We start from the raw sequence: 16,312 nt of genomic DNA on the forward strand, positions 1-16,312 counted from the left end.
AGTTCTCCAGGAATTCTGGTGGTTGCCAGAAACCCTTCTCTAGGCCAGGTTGAGTGCACCTGCCTTTTCTGGAGGGGCATGTGAGGTAGACCCCACAGGGGTGTTATTTCAGGAGGCAGAGGCAGAGGCAGAGACAGGCAGATCCCTGGGAAGCCAGGAGATGGAGTAGATTCCCCTGCGAGGAAAGGGCTCACACACCACTCCATCTCTAACCCCTAGAGCCAGTCTCCTTGCTCAGCCAGCAAGATCACCTGGGCTTCAGTCTTCTGCAGAAGACACACCACCTCTTCTTGGCTGCTTGACAGAGCTGCTTCTGAGGCCTGAAACCTCCTGTGTTCAGAGCAGAGAGACAGAGGGTGGGATGCAAACAGTTAGAGCAAGTCTTGTGCCAAGATGGGGCACATGGACTTCGCAGTCTGGGAAAGAAAGAGGTAAGAAAATAGGGGGCGAGGCAGGGGTGTGTGTGTCCCATGGACTTCAGAGATCTCTCAGTGATCTTACACTTGATGTAAAAGCAGAAGGACCTAAGTTAAAATTCCTAGCACCCATGATTTTAAAAAGAAAAAGAAGCTAGGCCTGGCTATGTGTACTTGTAATCCCAGAGCTGAGGATCAGAGGCGGGAAGATCCCGGGACCTGGCTGGCCCAGGCAGAGAAGTGAGCTTCGGTAATCCCCAGCCCGGCTGCCAGGAGAGAAAGAGAAGAAAACAAAGTCCCACCACTAGGAGGAGTGGGAAGGGGCCATCTAGGAAGCGCTCTCAGAGCAACACTAAGACACAGGAGTGAGCTAGGTAAGGCGGGCATGCTCTTCCCAAGTGCCTGAGAGGCAGCCAAGCCAAACCACACAGCCTCCTGGTGCTCAGCAGAGCTCACACACATGGGAAGAGGGAGGGAGACAGGATCCGCGAGGTGAGCGAGTGAGGGGTAGGGAGTGACCTTCCCTAGCCCCTGCTAGGGAGGGTCACCTGTGAGGCTGGCCTTACCTCCTGCTCCTCCAGCTGGGTGCTCAGTGTGCTCCGCTCCTCCTGCAACTGCAGCCGCTCTCTCTGAAGCTCCTGAAGCAGCCTTTCCCTGGTACCCAGACTTTCCTCCAGCTCCAAGACACGGGCACTCAGCGTCTCCAGCCTCTGCTGGTCCTGCTCAGCTCGGCTGCGCTGCGTACACTGGCCAGCTCCCCTTCCAGGGTGCTCTGCTCTGTCCCCAGGGTCGTGGCTTGCTCCTGGATCTCTCTGAGTTGTTCCAGAAGACCCCGGTTCTCCAGTTCCAGCGTTTGAGTCTTCTCCCAACTCTTCACTGAGGTCACACAACTGGCCCTTCAGGTCCCAGGCAGGGCGTTTGCCAGGTCTCTTCCCTACCACCACAGGAGCAGTGGATGCTAACATGGGCACACAACGGGCAAACACAGGTCAGGAGCCTTGGCCTTCTATCCTTCAGTCTTCAGCCCTCAGCTACCTCTTTTCTCTCCTGACAGGAAGATAGAAGATGAAGCTTCCTGGGCACTCCCACCTCCCCTCCCCCCACCCCCACCTCTCACCCAAGGTTTATATGCCACCTACTGCCAGGCTTCTGGGCAGGAGCAGCGGGAGCTGGCTTCTGGCTCCTCAGCACTAGAGAAGTAGAATGGACATGGAGTTAAAGGCTGGACAAATAGGACCTAGGACACACCTGTCCCCGAGCACTAGGGGGCCCATGTGAGCCACAGTGGAAAATTATCAAAACCCACAAAGCTGGCTGAGCAGGCTGAGCACCTGCTGATCTCACAGACCTCAGGCCTGGCTCCCATCATCCCTGTCAGAAGCCTCAAGCCACTGTAACTCTAGCTCCAGAGGATCCAGTGCCCGTGCATGTGCGCGTGCCTGCATGCGTTCTCAGGTACATACACATAAAGTAAAATAAAAAATTTTTAAAAATTAAAACAAGCTGGGCAGTGGTGGCGCATGCCTTAATCCCAGCACTTGGGAGGCAGAGGCAGGCGGATTTCTGAGTTCGAGGCCAGCCTGGTCTACAGAGTGAGTTCCAGGACAGCCAGGGCTACACAGAGAAACACCCCTCTCCCCCCAAAAAAAGTTTGTTTGTTTGTTCGTTTTTGTTAATCAGAGTAAAACTCGCTAGTAAACACACATATTGTAAATTATTGGTTTTGGTTCCTAGGTGAGGGTTAATAAGCCCCAGTAATGACCTTTGATTGCTGAGGACTCTGCCTCTCTTTACTTCTGCTACCGATTTCACTGTGGATGATTTATTCAAAGAGAATATGAAAAGTAGCCCAAGGATTCATTGTTCCTTCAGGTAGTAGCAATGCTTATACTCCACAAGTGAGCACTAACCACCATCTAGACTCCAGAAAGTCCAATTCCTCACGAGATTACAATCAGGGTGAATTACAGACAGAAGCTTGATGCTCTGTTTGCTTTCTCTGAAATGATTTCTGTCACCAGACTTCTCACCAAAAAATACAAGATAGTAATTCAATTTTTGTTATCATACTACTTTCATCCTTCATTTTAGCAGAAAATTCTTATTTTCTCCTTGCATATAGCAAGGCTTCAGCATTCTATGAACCTGGGTTTAGAGTTTTTGTTTCATTTTTATTACCTATGACCTTCTTTCCTTCCTTCCTTTCTTCTTCCTTCCTTTCTTCTTTCTTCCTTTTTTCTTTCTTTCTTTCTTTCTTCTTTTTTTTAAGGATTTATTTATTTATTATATGTAAGTACACTGTTGCTGTCTTCAGACACACCAGAAGAAGGCATCTGATCCCATTACAGATGGTTGTGAGCCACCATGTGGTTGCTGGGATTTGAACTCAGGACCTTTGGAAGAGCAGTCAGTGTCTTTAACCACTGAGCCATCTCTCAAGCCCTTTTGTTGTTTTTTGTTTTTTGGTTTTTGGTTTTCAAGACAGGGTTTCTCTGAAGCTCTGGCTGTCCTGGAACTCACTTTGTAGACCAGGCTGGCCTCGAACTCAGAAATCTGCCTGCCTCTGCCTCCCAAGTGCTGGGATTAAAGGCATGAGCCACCATGCCCCGCTCTTTTATTTTTTCTTCCTTCCTTTCTTCCTTTCTCTCTTCCTTCCTTCCTTTCTTTTATAGCTTCTTGAGTCAAAATAGCAGTTTCTCACATTTATGGCAACCCCATTGGAAGACCAATTGCTTCAGCTAACCTGGATCTCTGAGAGCTCCAAGAGAACAAGCCATCAACCAAAGAGCATACATGGGCTGGTTCAAGGCCCCCACATTTATAATGCAGAGGACTGCCTTGTCTGGCCTCAGTAGGAAAGGATGTGCTTAATTCTGTACAGACTTGAGGCCCCTGAGAAGGATGTTGGGAGGGAAGGGAACACCGTCTCAGAGGCATAGTGGAGGCAGAATGGTATGAAGAACTGTGGGAGGGGGGAGTGAGAGGGGGATCAATGACTGGAATATAAATAAATTAATTAATTTTTTAAAAAAGAGAAATATATGTTTCGTTGGACAACAAATATATTGGATTCAAAACATGTATCTGAGAGCATAACAGATACTAAATATTAACCGAATAATGGAATATATTAACCTTTGTCTTCTAGAAACCATGAATAATGGTCACAGTATGGAGTACTCAGAGAGGGAGAAGCTAAAGCAAGGAGGGCAGAGCAGAGGGGAGAGGTTTGTTTTTCTGGGTTTCACATCAGAATATTCCTGTTTGCAGAAAAATCTTCAATATTTTTGAGATTGAACTCTTAACTAATATTATGATTTTAAAAGAAATGAACAGTAAGTATAAATATTTATATCACAGACTTCTCTATGGGCAAGGAGGGGAGTAACTGTCTTTGATATTGGTTACAAAACAGTTTTGTTTCACTTAAACATACAATTAGAGCTAACTTTATTTCTCAAAACTCCAGTAAGTATTTATCAGGTAGAAAAAAATTAAAATATTCCATTGTTTCATAGATTAGGATGTTACGACATGGTAAATAAAGCCTTGCCCTGAATTTTAGATAGAAGTGACTTTGGGAACTCAGGAGACCTTTGTGGTTACAGTTTAGATAGCCTAAGTGTTGTATAGAGTGAGAACATTAACACTTATTGGTGAAAACTAAAAAACTGAAACTTTCACTATCTAGTTAATTCCTGGATGCTAAAAGAAAATCTACTTATGAAAACCTCTTTAGGGTTCTTTAAAATATTTGAAAAGGCTCGACAATTTTTTTGAGAAGTATTATTGCTATGAGCGAGTTTGTTTTCATTGGCTCTATGCTGGCTGTCCTAAGGGATTTGCCAAGGAGCATTTAGGCAGCTCTGTGAATGACTTCGTTATGTATCATAGTCAGTGAGCTTAAGTGTTATAATAAAATGGCAGCATTTTCAAGAAAAAAAAAATCCTTAGTTGTCCAACCTCCTTTCTTTGTAGAAAACTTGATATCTTTTCTCAAGCACATCAGTTGCCAGCAACTCTGCTCAGTCCATGTGGTCCTGTCCCTCCTTGCAGTCCCAGGGCGTGCACTCAGTGTGAACCATGCTCAAGACGGGGCTGTCTAGGGTGTTACTGCTGTGAGCAGACACCATGACCAATGCAAAGCATCTTATAAAGGACAACATTTAATCGGGTCTTGCTTACAGGCTCAGAGGTTCAGTCCATTGTTATCAACGTGGGAGCATGGCAGCATCCAGGCAGGCATGGTGCAGGAGGAGCTGAGAGCTCTACAACTTCATCTGAAGGCTGCAAGCAGAATACTGACTTCCAGGCAACTACAACAAAGGTATTAAAGCCCACATCCACAAGGCCATAGCTACTTCAACAAGGCCACACCTCCCAACAGTGCCACTCCCTAGGTCAAGTATATACAATTCATCACAGGGTCTGAGACCCAGGCCATGGGACCTAGAAGAGGTTGCTGTTGAAGCTGGCCAAGATGCCTGCCTGTGACAGACTCTCTTTAACCCTATGGTCTTTAGACACAGGCTCTGAGGCAGAATGTCTGATTTGCAGGGGAGAGGTCCCAGGAGCGCCCACTGTCAGGCTGGAGTTACATAGGAAAGAGCAGAGAGCAGCCACCACTGTACGGCCTGCACCATCCTACAAGATCTGAAAGTGTGGAGTCCTCAGAGCTGTCGGAGGATGTGGGGCTTATGGCAACATCTGGGAGGAGAGATGGAGAAGGCTTTTATGGAGTCCCAGTGAGGTAAGGTCATAAGGCTTATGCCAACAATGGAGGCCAGGCCTGCACCCTGCAGAAAGACAGGACTGTGTGCACAGCTTACAGAACTCAGGACAGAAGCCAGCTCAGGGGGGCTTAGAATAGAGGGAAAGACAGGCTGAATCAGAGGCCAGGCATCAGAAACAGGATAAGGAAGCTGACAGTCTTTCAGCTGTGTCTCTGCATGAATGAACATCTGCTGGGATTGGTCCCTCCTTAGTCATCACATACACACACACACACACACACACACACACACACACACACACACCTTCAGGACAGACTCAGCAGGGAATCCTCCTGGGAGAAAAACTTGGGTGTCTCTGTCCTGCTGCTACTGTCACAGAACTCCTAAGTCTGAATCACTTACAAAGATAAAAGTTATTTCTCAGAATTCCAGAGCAGGGAAGGCCAAGGTGGTGCTGGCCTTGGACCCTCCCCTCTTCTGTCATCACCTAGTGCATGATATCTTGTGGTGAGAAAGACCCCATGTGAAACACAGAGGGAACCACTCCCACAACAACAACATTAATCCATCATTTCCCAAAGGCTCCACTTCTTCACTATACAGCAGCAATTATATTCTAGCACATGTTTTGAGGGAACATCCAACCCATAGCATAAAGGCAAGCCAGAGTCCAGAAGCCAAGAACACTCATACTGTGACCATCTTCACAGAACCACTGTCCCCTGGGGTCACTGGATTGGTGACAGGCTCACCACACACTGGCAGTACAGTGAACTGGGCAGCACAGAAGTGAACTACGCCACTGCTGGACAGAGGCTGAGCCCAGTCACCTCACAGGGCAGGTTGGGAGGGGCCAGGAATCCTGGGAAAGCTGTAGCACTCCACAGAGATACAGCAAAAACCCCTGACTTGGACCAAAGGGCAAGTTCTTTTTAAAAAAATCCTTTAAATACGTGTGTGTGTGTGTGTGTGTGTGTGTGTGTGTTTATCAGTAGGCAAAAGATCAATGTCGAGGGTCTTGCTCAGTCTCTTTCAGTGAACCTGGAGCTTGCCAGTTTGGCTAGACTGGCTTTGCCAGTGAACCCCAGGACCCTCTCTCTCGTCTCTGCCTCTCTATTGATGGAATCTCAGGCATACTGCTACATCCAGCTTTTCTCTATACACGCATGCTGGGATAGAACTCAGCTCCTCACATTTGCAAGGTGAGTGCTTTACCAAACGAGCCTTCATTCTTCATATAGTACACCATGTTAATGTTTAATATTGGTATATTTTTATAATTCAATTAATATGCAACAAATCAATAACAATTTGTACATAGAAATTCTAACTTCTCTCATAACATGGCAACTATTTGAGATATATGCCCAAGACACACAGCATGCACACATGCACTTGTGAGCATACTTACACACACACACACACACACACACACACACACACACACACACACACACGTTCACTGGGCTCTTCAATAGTTTTAAGTGAACCTGAAACCAAGATATGCTAGTTTGAGAAACCTTGTAATGAGCATATGCTATGACCTTTGACCCACCATACTTTTTGTCATGATTATTAATACATATTAATTATGCAAAAATGGATGTACTCTTGCATCTTCATACAGGCATTGAGCATTGATTAATGTCTTCTCATCTTTCTACATTCTTTCTGTCCATGTGCTCCCTGGTCCAGGCCCTGCCGCTCCCTAAAAGTCTCTTCTCCTCTATATCCAGGTCATCTTTTTCTTCAACCTCTCGTTTCCACATTTGTGGTAAGACATTTCATCTTGCTCTTCTGTTTTACCCATTTTCCTGCAATGATATCATTTCCTTCTTCTTCACGGATGAATAAATTCTACTATGTATCTACAGTCCACCCTCTTCATCTGCCCATCGATGGTTAGTTACGCAGGCCGCTTCCATAGTGTGGCTACTGTGGATAGTGCCAAGGGCCTCTCTTGAAAGAGCCTCGGGTTCAGCATGGCAGCAGCCTAACTAACAGCACAACGCTGGCCTTTCCTGAGTGTGACCCGTGTTCAGTATGGCAGTGGGGAATCCCCGGAAACAGAAATGCTCAGTACTTGTGTTTGGGGGCCACCCCGGCTGGATTCACACACGGTTATCTCTCAGGATGCATGTGATGTGATAGATTCCAGGGAAACTGAGGCTACCAAACCGTAGGATGCTCACATTCCTTCTATAAAACGGACATAGGCATAGGCGTGAGCAGGACTTCCTGTGCACTTTACACCGCTTCTAGATGACTCGCTTATCTCAGATATTACGATGCCCTGCAGACAGCCGCCATGCTGAGTTGAAGGAGTGTCAGGAGGAAAGGCTGGAAAGGCTGCAAGCACTCTTCACTGATGCAGTTTGTTTCCAAACACTCTCTGTTGAAGTTGCTGGGCCCTGCAGATGGAGGACGGATTCATCACTTGCACATCACTGAAGTGAAATATCTGACAAGAACAAGTCCAGGAGAGAAAGTTGGCTTTAGCTGATGTTTTCAAAGCGCTCTGTCACTGCTTCCTGTGCACGTGGGTAGGAAGGACATTGGGACAGATAATCATGGCCACCGGAGCACATGACTGAAGGAGTTCTTACCAATAATGGACAGGAAACAGTAGAACGGCAACAGGAAGGAGCCAGGGCAAGGGAAGCCCTCTAGAAGCATTTGTAGGCAGTGACTGAGTCTTCCCACCAGGCCTCACCTTCAACAATCCCACTGCCTCTCAGTTCCCTCAAATTTTGAATCCAACAAGGGAATAAGCCATTGTCATCTCTCGAAACACCTCTCAGACACACCCCGGCTAAGAGATGACAGCGAGGCAACCTTAACAGCAAGAGGAGCTACACATGTAGACTACAGTGCCCACACTGGCGTCCTTCTGAGCTAGGCAACCAGATCTACTGCCTGTGCAGATGTACCCATGTCCACTGCCTGCCCTGAAAGCCTCTGCACTTGGTAGGTGTCTACCAACATTGAGCTCTAAGACAGGCTTTTCTGGTAACTGCCCCCTGGTCAGGCCTCTTGGACCTGAGCACCCAGCGCCTCTCTGACAAAACAAACATGCATAGTCTGACAGAGCTCTCCCAGCTTTGGGGAAGGTGCCCTTCCTCCCTAGATGCCCTTCTTTCCTCTGTCTCTCCTCCCTGCACCAGGAGGCAGGAAGTCCCCTCCCAGAATCTGCTCAGGCTATACCCCAAGCCCGAGCTCTCAGATTCTAGTCTTTCCTTTGATGGATACCTGTTTTCTGAAGGCCAGCTCAAGACTTGCCTGCTCTAAAAAGCTTTCCCAGCCTCTTGACCCCATTCTGCTTCTGTTCCTATCCCATGGTGCTTTGCAGTGCATGGACATCTCAGTGCTACCCAAAAAGTATTGGGCGGAGAGGAGAGATGCAAAAATGGCCACACTAAGACTCACAGCATTGAATCTTATATTTTCTCCACAGGCGTGTGAGCCATGGAGGAGAAGGATACAAGGAGCCAAGGAAGTGTGAAAGGAAGTGTGAAGGCCCCCTTATATCCTCATCAGCGCCACAGACAGGGACCACTCAGGCTTCAGACCTGGGAGGGCTCCCAGTATGACGAGTGGCACGTTCAGGTGTGAAGTCAGACTGCTGATACTGTGAGGCAGCAGGAGCTGATAAAAGAACAACCCCCTCCCACATCCACCCCCCAAAAAGCAAGGAAGTAGTGGGTGGGGGCCACATGGATCCAGGGTGGACAGAAACGGCAAATGGCCTTGTAGATCTGACTATTTAATTTTAGCAACTTTTGATGGCCCCCTTCCCACACCAGATTCCACCATTCTTCCTGACTGGTCCCTACTTAACCACCCTATTTGTGTGTCCACAGTAAGGCAACCAGGGTTGGTTCCTATAAATCTGGGCTTCCTCACAGGGTGTGTTAGAATTCATCACAGGAGGAAAGAGCCACTGCCTTCAGGACATGCTGAACTCAACAGAAACAGAAAAAACACACACACACACACAAACACATCTATGCTTCTATTTCAGTGAACTCCCTAAGCTTACCCCAATAGCCCATTCCTGCCTCAGTCTCTTAGACTCCATGCTTAGGCTGAGGACAGGAATTAAGTCCCTCTTCAGGTTCCAGCCTCTGGGTAGCTTTTTGCTGCCATTATACTACTGTTCTGAGTTTTGACCCAAGCCCCCACCACCTCACCTCTCTCACCCCTGACCCCTCCCCAGGCAACTCCAGAACTCCCACCATCTCCTTGTCTCACCCTCTTTCCTATCAGCTCTCCATGATCACCCCTTTGTTGATTTGCGACTTTCAGCCCTCTCTCTGCAGGGCCCACACCCTCCTTACTTGCCCTGAGTGGTACCCACACCTTAAGCAGCTGCGTGTTCACAGCAGGTGTCCTTCCATGTAGTCTCCCTCTCTCATCCAGCTAGAGGAGCTGGTCAGTATTCCACAGCGCCACCTAGTGGTAGCACGAACAAGGGGGGCCGTCGTGAAAGAGGAGGCTGACAGCAGCCTTCAGGACAAAAGTTCTAGCAGCAGAGTGGCCTGGAGCCTGTGGCCTCCCCATGTCCCTGGACTCAGGGAGATGCTAAGAACGGCTCTCCACTTCTGCCAGGGGGAAACAGAACTACAGAAAATGTGAATGGACCTTAAACTCTTTTACAGCTTCAGGGATAGTGATTTGTGAGTGATGGGATTCTCAGTGTATTCCCCTACGTATTCCAACGTTTCCAGCTTTCCTGGATACTTTAAACACAGTGCACAGGTGTTTATGCTTGTTAAATGCCAAGGCCAGCTACTCAAAATAGGAGTCACCTCCCTAACCTCCATCCCATCCTCCATAAATGACCAGTAACTATGACAACAGCAAGCCGTGTTTTGTAGACTTCAGGGGATTAGTGAAACTACATTAAGGGGACAAAAGATAAAATGTATGCTTGTTCTCCAGGTGACAAATGGACCATATGGTGGTTTTAATGAGAAAGCTCTCATGGGTTTACACACTTTGATCCCAGTTGGTGGAAGTGTTTGGAAAGGCTTAGGAGGCGTGGCCTTGTGGGAGGAGGTGTGTCACTGAGGATGGGCTAGGCCTGGTTAGCTTTCTCTATTGCATGGTTGGCTCTCAGATGTAAGTTCTCAGCTCCAGCACCATGCCTGCCTGCCTGCCACCATGCTTCCCGCTATGCTATGTATGGACTCAGCCTCTGAAACTGAGAGACCTCAATATGTTCTTTCTTCTATAAATTGCCTTGGTCATGGTGTCTTACCACAGAAATAGAAAAGAAGCCCATATATGTGATGGTGGTCCCATAGGAATATAGTAGAAGAGGAGGAAAAAACCCTACCACCCTTTGTGGCCATGCCTGTTGGGATACAGCCAGTGCAAGGCTGCACTTTGTAGTTGTGCTGGTGTAAACAAACCTGCATAAGTGGCAGGATTATAAAGGACAGCCACTGTGATTGTGGTCTGCACACAGTGCTTGGTAAGTGGCTGCCACAGCTCTGTCTCTGCTGTTGGCTTCCAGTGCATAACACCACGCCATGCTCTCAGCAGCCCAGCCATTTGGATTTACTGCACACTCCCTAGAAGCATCAAGGAGTCATTCATGCTTAGTGCCTGACCTAGACAATCTAGGTTTGTGTAAGTGCATGTTTCCATGGTGATGAAACTGCCTAACTGCATGTCTCAGAACACATTCCCAACACAATGTGCTGCCAAATTGAGTTATACAACAGAAAGATCTGGGTTGGGGGTGCAACTCAGTAAAGACTGCTCCTCAATGCATGTGAGGCCCTGGCTGCCATCTCCAGCAGGAAATGAAAACCATCAGGGTTTCAGGTGCAGCCACATCAAGGGCTCAAATCCCTCCTTCCCTACTTAGAAGCCCAGGCAGGCTTTCCCACAGGAGTCCTTTGGGCCTGATCTAGGCACCTAATGTAACACAGCCAGATCTTCAGCCTAAGAGAATATAGCACAGGCCCTGCCCACCAAGACCACGAAAGTATCTGGTGTGTCTCTCAAGAGAAACACAAAGGCCCAAAGCACAGAATAACCAAACGCCAGGGCAGGGCCTCCCATGAGCAGTGGTCACAGCTCCCTTAAGACAGAAATCCTGATCTTTACTGTCTCTCCCCCGCCCCCCCAGAAAAAGCCAACAGTGGTGGGGAGCAAGAAGGTGGCTCTCCCTAGACACTGTCACCCTGTGATCTTCACGAGCACAGTGGCTTGGGTAGCCTCTGTTCCTTCATGTCTAGCCAGGGCAGCCAGACTCCCAGTGCTGGGTAACAGCGATGCATAGGCTTTTAAAGCTGTTCCATTCTTCTGTGAACTTCAGCTCGCTGTTGACAACTCATTTGATTCTGACATGGTGACACAATGGATGACAGTGGACAAGGAAGAGAAAGTAGAGAAGGCTTCATGGGCGACACAGCCAGGAATTGTGTCTCCATAAGGCGGCCGGGAACCAGAGCAAAGCCTCTCCTGTGCTGAGACAGTGTGAAGGAACCTCCCTCGGGAGGGAGAGATGTGGTGCCAAGCCAGACACCGAGGGTCACAGTGGCTGCATCCACAACATCAGGACCAGAATGCCTTGACCAGGGCCTTGTAGGGATAGAACAGGAAATTGGGGCTTAACGGGTACAGAGGTTTCTTCTGAGGTGGTGAAAACACTTGGGAGACAGCTGGTGGCCATACTGTAAATGTCACAGAGCAGGGAACTGCGGGCTCTAAAATGGTTAATTTTGTGTGATGTGGACTTTATCCCAACGTTTTTTAAAGTTTAAAAAGAAAAACTCTGCTTGCCAAATAAAACATCTGTGGGCTGAACTGCACCCAGTTTTCAATCCCAAACAAGCAGTCCCCAAGACCCCTCATATCCCGAATCTCCAGGGGTCGGGGGAACACCACTCCAACCAGGCAGTGACCAGCAGCTACCACCCCCAGCAAACAGAAAAGGGCTTCTTTCTGTCTCCCAAACTCCGATGCTTTGGAGCCAGAAAAATAAAAGTCTGTTGGAAATGGAACTCGGCCAAGCTTTTCCTTTCTCTTTCTCTTTCTCTTTTTCTTTTTTCTCTTTTTTTTTCCAAGTGCCCTTTGCCACAATGAAGGGCAAAGAGCTACCCCTGAGTGACAGCAATTGGACTTTGTTGATACAGCCCAAGTTCAATTTTTGTGAGATTCATAATTAAGCTGTCATCCCTCGCTCCGGTGCAATTAGGGCCAGCAGAGGGGATGAATGGGCCTGTTATCACGGGAAATTATAAATAGAGGTTCTGCATAGCGTCAGGGGCGGGCTTCTCTAGGCAGAACCAGCAAGCCGGAGTGTGTCCACCCTCCCTGGCCGACAGACTGACAGCTCCGAGTCCAGCTGTCATCCAGAGCTCAATTCTGTCTCTGTCATCTGAGCCCAGACTGTAGACACAGCTCCACAGCAGGAGACTAGGGCTAGATATGGCCTTTGTGTTCCCTCCCTCCTGGGGCTGCAGTGTCTGTACTCAGCAGAGGGAATGAGCCTCCTCCTGACAGGCTGAGGTGTTGGTGACCAGAGAGACAGGCTGCCTGGCAGGTCCCAGCCAGCAGAACTCACAAAGGTACAGCTGAGGGCAAAGGTCCCAGACCCTCCTCCCCTGGCCTCCCCTGGCCAGCCTTCTGACATGCTCACCCTCTCAGCAGACCTTGTATCTGCCAGAACAGGTCATTTTGGAAGGGAGTCCCACAGCCAAGAAACACAAATAGTCATGTATCCTCCATGGGTCCACACTCTGAGAGGACTGTGGTTAGCAAATTGGCAGATTTCATCCTGTAGTAAAGGATCTCTCCCCTCTTCCCTCCTTTTCTTCCTCCCTCTCTCCTTCCTCCCCTCCCTCCCTTTCTTTTCCCCCCTCTCCATCTCTCCCTCCTTCTCTCCCTCCCTCTCTCCCTTCTATCTTCCTTTCCTCTCTCCTTCTTTCTCTTCTCCTTCCCTCCCTTCTTCTCTCTCTCCCACCCTCTCTCCCTCTTTTCTTTCCTCCCTCCCTCTCTCCCTCCATCTCTCCTCTTCTCCCTCCCTCCCTTCTCCCCTCCCTTCCTGCCTCCCTCCCTCTCTCCTCACTGCATTTCCTTTCTCAGTACTAGAACCCAGGCCTCATGGGTGCTAGGCCAGCACTCTTCCCTTAGCCTTGCAAGATTCTTTCTTTCTTATGTAACCATCATGGAGTGTGCTGTACATCTAGGCTCCATGCTGTAGCCTAGGAGACAAGCTGGATAGAGAGGTCCAACGGTCTGACCCAGGACTGTACTTGGGCTCCAAACCTGCATAGCATGTTTCTGTACAGAATGCTGGAAGTAGACTGCTGTTGCTTGTCGCAGCCACGGCCGAGCACAAGTCCCCAAGTCCCCGGCCTGACGTGGTGGTGGTGGCGAGCCCACCACCGTTTGCTGCGACCTCATGGAGGGTGGCGGAGGAAGTAGCAACAAATCCACCAGCGGGTTAGCTGGCTTCTTTGGAGTGGGAGGAGCGGGTTACTCGAACGCTGATTTGGCCGGCGTCCCGCGATACTGATGAATTTATTTTGCCAACTGGAGCTAATAAAACCCGAGGCAGATTTGAACTAGCTTTCTTTACATTGGAGGATGTTGCATGACAGGGGCCGCATTCGGGGCAATGAACGGTCTTCCTTTAGGATTGAAGGAAACCCAGAGCATGGCCTGGTCCAAACCAAGAAATGTACAGATTTTGAATATGGTGACTAGGCAAGGGGCACTTTGGACTAATACTCTAGGCTCCCTGGCTTTGCTCTATAGTGCTTTTGGTGTTATCATTGAAAAAACACGGCGTGCAGAAGATGACCTCAACACAGTAGCAGCTGGAACCATGACTGGGATGTTGTATAAATGTACAGGTGGTCTTCGAGGAATAGCACGCGGTGGCCTGGCAGGACTGACACCAGTCTCTATGCACTGTATAACAACTGGGAGCACATGAAAGGTTCCCTGCTCCAACAGTCACTCTGAAGATTTTTGGCACCTCAGGAATGGGGGACACTTCATAGTCATCCAGATCAATTTATAAGCCAGTCTGGAGTTGCTTTCTGTTTTGTATCTACAGTTATTTTGAACAATTGGAGACTCTGATTTGCTGTGAAAAAGATCATGGATGGTTAGCCTGGACTGCACTGCTTGCCCTCAGTGAGTGGAAGCCAACCCCTTGGTGGCTCACTGAGTATATGTTCTCTTCTCCTTTGGAGATGATCTTGCACCCCAAACTGGAAAACCACTTACTCTCCAAATTCAGGCCATACTTTTTATTACCAGGTTAATTCATTTAAAAAATCTAAAACTTAAATGTTGCCCTGTTTTCCAAATAAAGGGTGAAAATAGAAAAAAAAAAAAGAATGCTGGAAGTAACTGTAAAATAATTGTATCTGTGTAGTAGCCATACCTAAGTACAGTAAAACTAGAGTGAGAGCCATTCTCAAAGGCCAGGTGTGGTTGGCACGTGCTTTTCATCCCAGCACTTGAGAGGCAGAGGCAGCTTGACCTTTGTAAATTTGAGGCCAGCCAGGTCTACATAACAAGCTTCAGGAGTGCCAGGGAGCCAGGGCTACATAAGGAGACCCAGTCACAAAACAAAACAAAACAAAACCACAAAAAAGCCAAACATGGCTGCACGTGCCTGGAGTCCCAGTGTTGGTGGCAGAGAACAGTGGCTTTTGCAAGCTTGCTGGCCAGCCAGTCTAACAAAAACAAGGAACCTTCCAGTCAGTGAGGACCCTCTCTAAAGGCAATAAAACAGAAAGCAATAGGCAAAGACACACTTGTCCTGTGCACACAGACAGACAGACCGAAAGACAGAGACTGACTAGCTGACTGACTGATAGATTTTCAAATGATGCATTACCTAGGGCACTCACAGTGAATAGAGCCCACGGCTGGGCTGGAGCTGCTACGGGTAAGTCCATTCAAGAGCATGGAGGGCAGGGCAGGCCCGAGACTCTGCTAACACTAATGATCAAAAGCACTGCACACCTGGACCCCAAAGCACATGGAAAAAGTATCTCTCTCTCTCAGCTGGATGGTGGTGGTGCACACCTTTAATCCCAGCACTTGGGAGGCAGAGGCAGGCAGATTTCTGAGTTGGAGGCCAGCCCGGTCTACAGAGTGAGTTCCAGGACAGCCGGGACTACACGGAGAAACCCTATCTCAAAAAAACCAAAAAAAAAAAAAAAAAAAAAAAAGTCTCTCTCTTTAGCCCCAAGTGACCTTTAACTTACTACAGCGTTTTTTAGGTCATGAACGTTTTACTTGTTAAAATGTCTTGATTGCTTTATAACACCCTAAATTACAAACTGCGCATCTGTACCAAGACATCTTTCTTCCTCTGTCACAGGCTTTCCCTCACTTGGAAACTTTGTATTTTTTCCACCTGTTCAGCTTTCTGGTTGAAAGCTGCGCAGGCTGACTTCCCCTCCACACAGGGTCACAGGGCAGCTGGATGGGCAGGGTCTGCCTCCCTGAGGTAGCCAGGGACAGTAACGTGCTTGGAAAGCCACCTCCTTCAAAAACCCGGGGACCTGCTGAGGCTCCTGTCACTGAATAGGAGCTGTGCTCTCGGCGGCCAGGGTCTCTGCCCATCCTGATGTGCCTGTGAACACTGCTAGCCCCACAGTGCACACTTCTGCACTTCTGACAGAGCACACAGAGTGTGCAGAGCCTGGCCAAGGCCTTCACTGTGTCCCCACCCTTCTTTAGCTCTGGGTCCTGATGGCTTCCATTGCCCTTTTAGGGGCTCACCATTATACTGCAGTCTGTCACAGACCCAAACACTTACCTGCAGCCTAACTGTACCTGAAATTGGAAAGCAGTCATAGCAGGTTAGGCCCTTGGAGCAGGCTCTAGTGTTGCTTCCATTTTTCAGAAATGTAAACTGATAGCAGAGAGTCAGCTCACCTGGCCACATCACATAGCCAGGGGGTGCAGGTGAAGCATGGATGTTCTGACTGGGCGCTCCATGACACTTCCATTTCACCTCTTCACATCACAGTGAAGCTGTGCAGAAAGCGACAGAAGGGAGCGTGGGACAATGGTGCCTGGAGGCCATAAACTGAGGGATGGCAGAAATGAGGGTTCTGTCTGGATTTAACCTGTCTTAATTCATTTTATGATCTTGTATCTAAGGGGCTTAGACCTGGT

At 48.5% G+C, this 16,312-nt stretch overlaps 1 long non-coding RNA gene and 1 pseudogene across 2 annotated transcripts; both read left to right on the plus strand.

The window, feature by feature from the left end:
- Positions 1-4,603: 4,603 nt before the first annotated feature.
- On the plus strand, positions 4,604-9,033 carry LOC147000462 (uncharacterized). 2 transcript variants are annotated; one of them, XR_015045896.1, is made up of 5 exons: positions 4,604-4,743; positions 4,974-5,166; positions 6,176-6,351; positions 6,886-8,116; positions 8,604-9,033. It is a non-coding gene; the product is annotated as an uncharacterized LOC147000462 (long non-coding RNA). The 2 variants fall into 2 exon arrangements; XR_015045895.1 differs by lacking the exon at positions 8,604-9,033 and having other exon boundaries at positions 6,886-8,416.
- Positions 9,034-13,568: 4,535 nt separating this feature from the next.
- LOC110284348 (mitochondrial import inner membrane translocase subunit Tim23 pseudogene) lies at positions 13,569-14,427 on the plus strand (annotated as a pseudogene).
- Positions 14,428-16,312: the final 1,885 nt, after the last annotated feature.

This window comes from Mus caroli, unplaced genomic scaffold (genome assembly GCF_978045245.1).
Source record: "Mus caroli unplaced genomic scaffold, Mus_caroli_1 scaffold_18, whole genome shotgun sequence".
Lineage (NCBI taxonomy): Eukaryota > Metazoa > Chordata > Mammalia > Rodentia > Muridae > Mus > Mus caroli.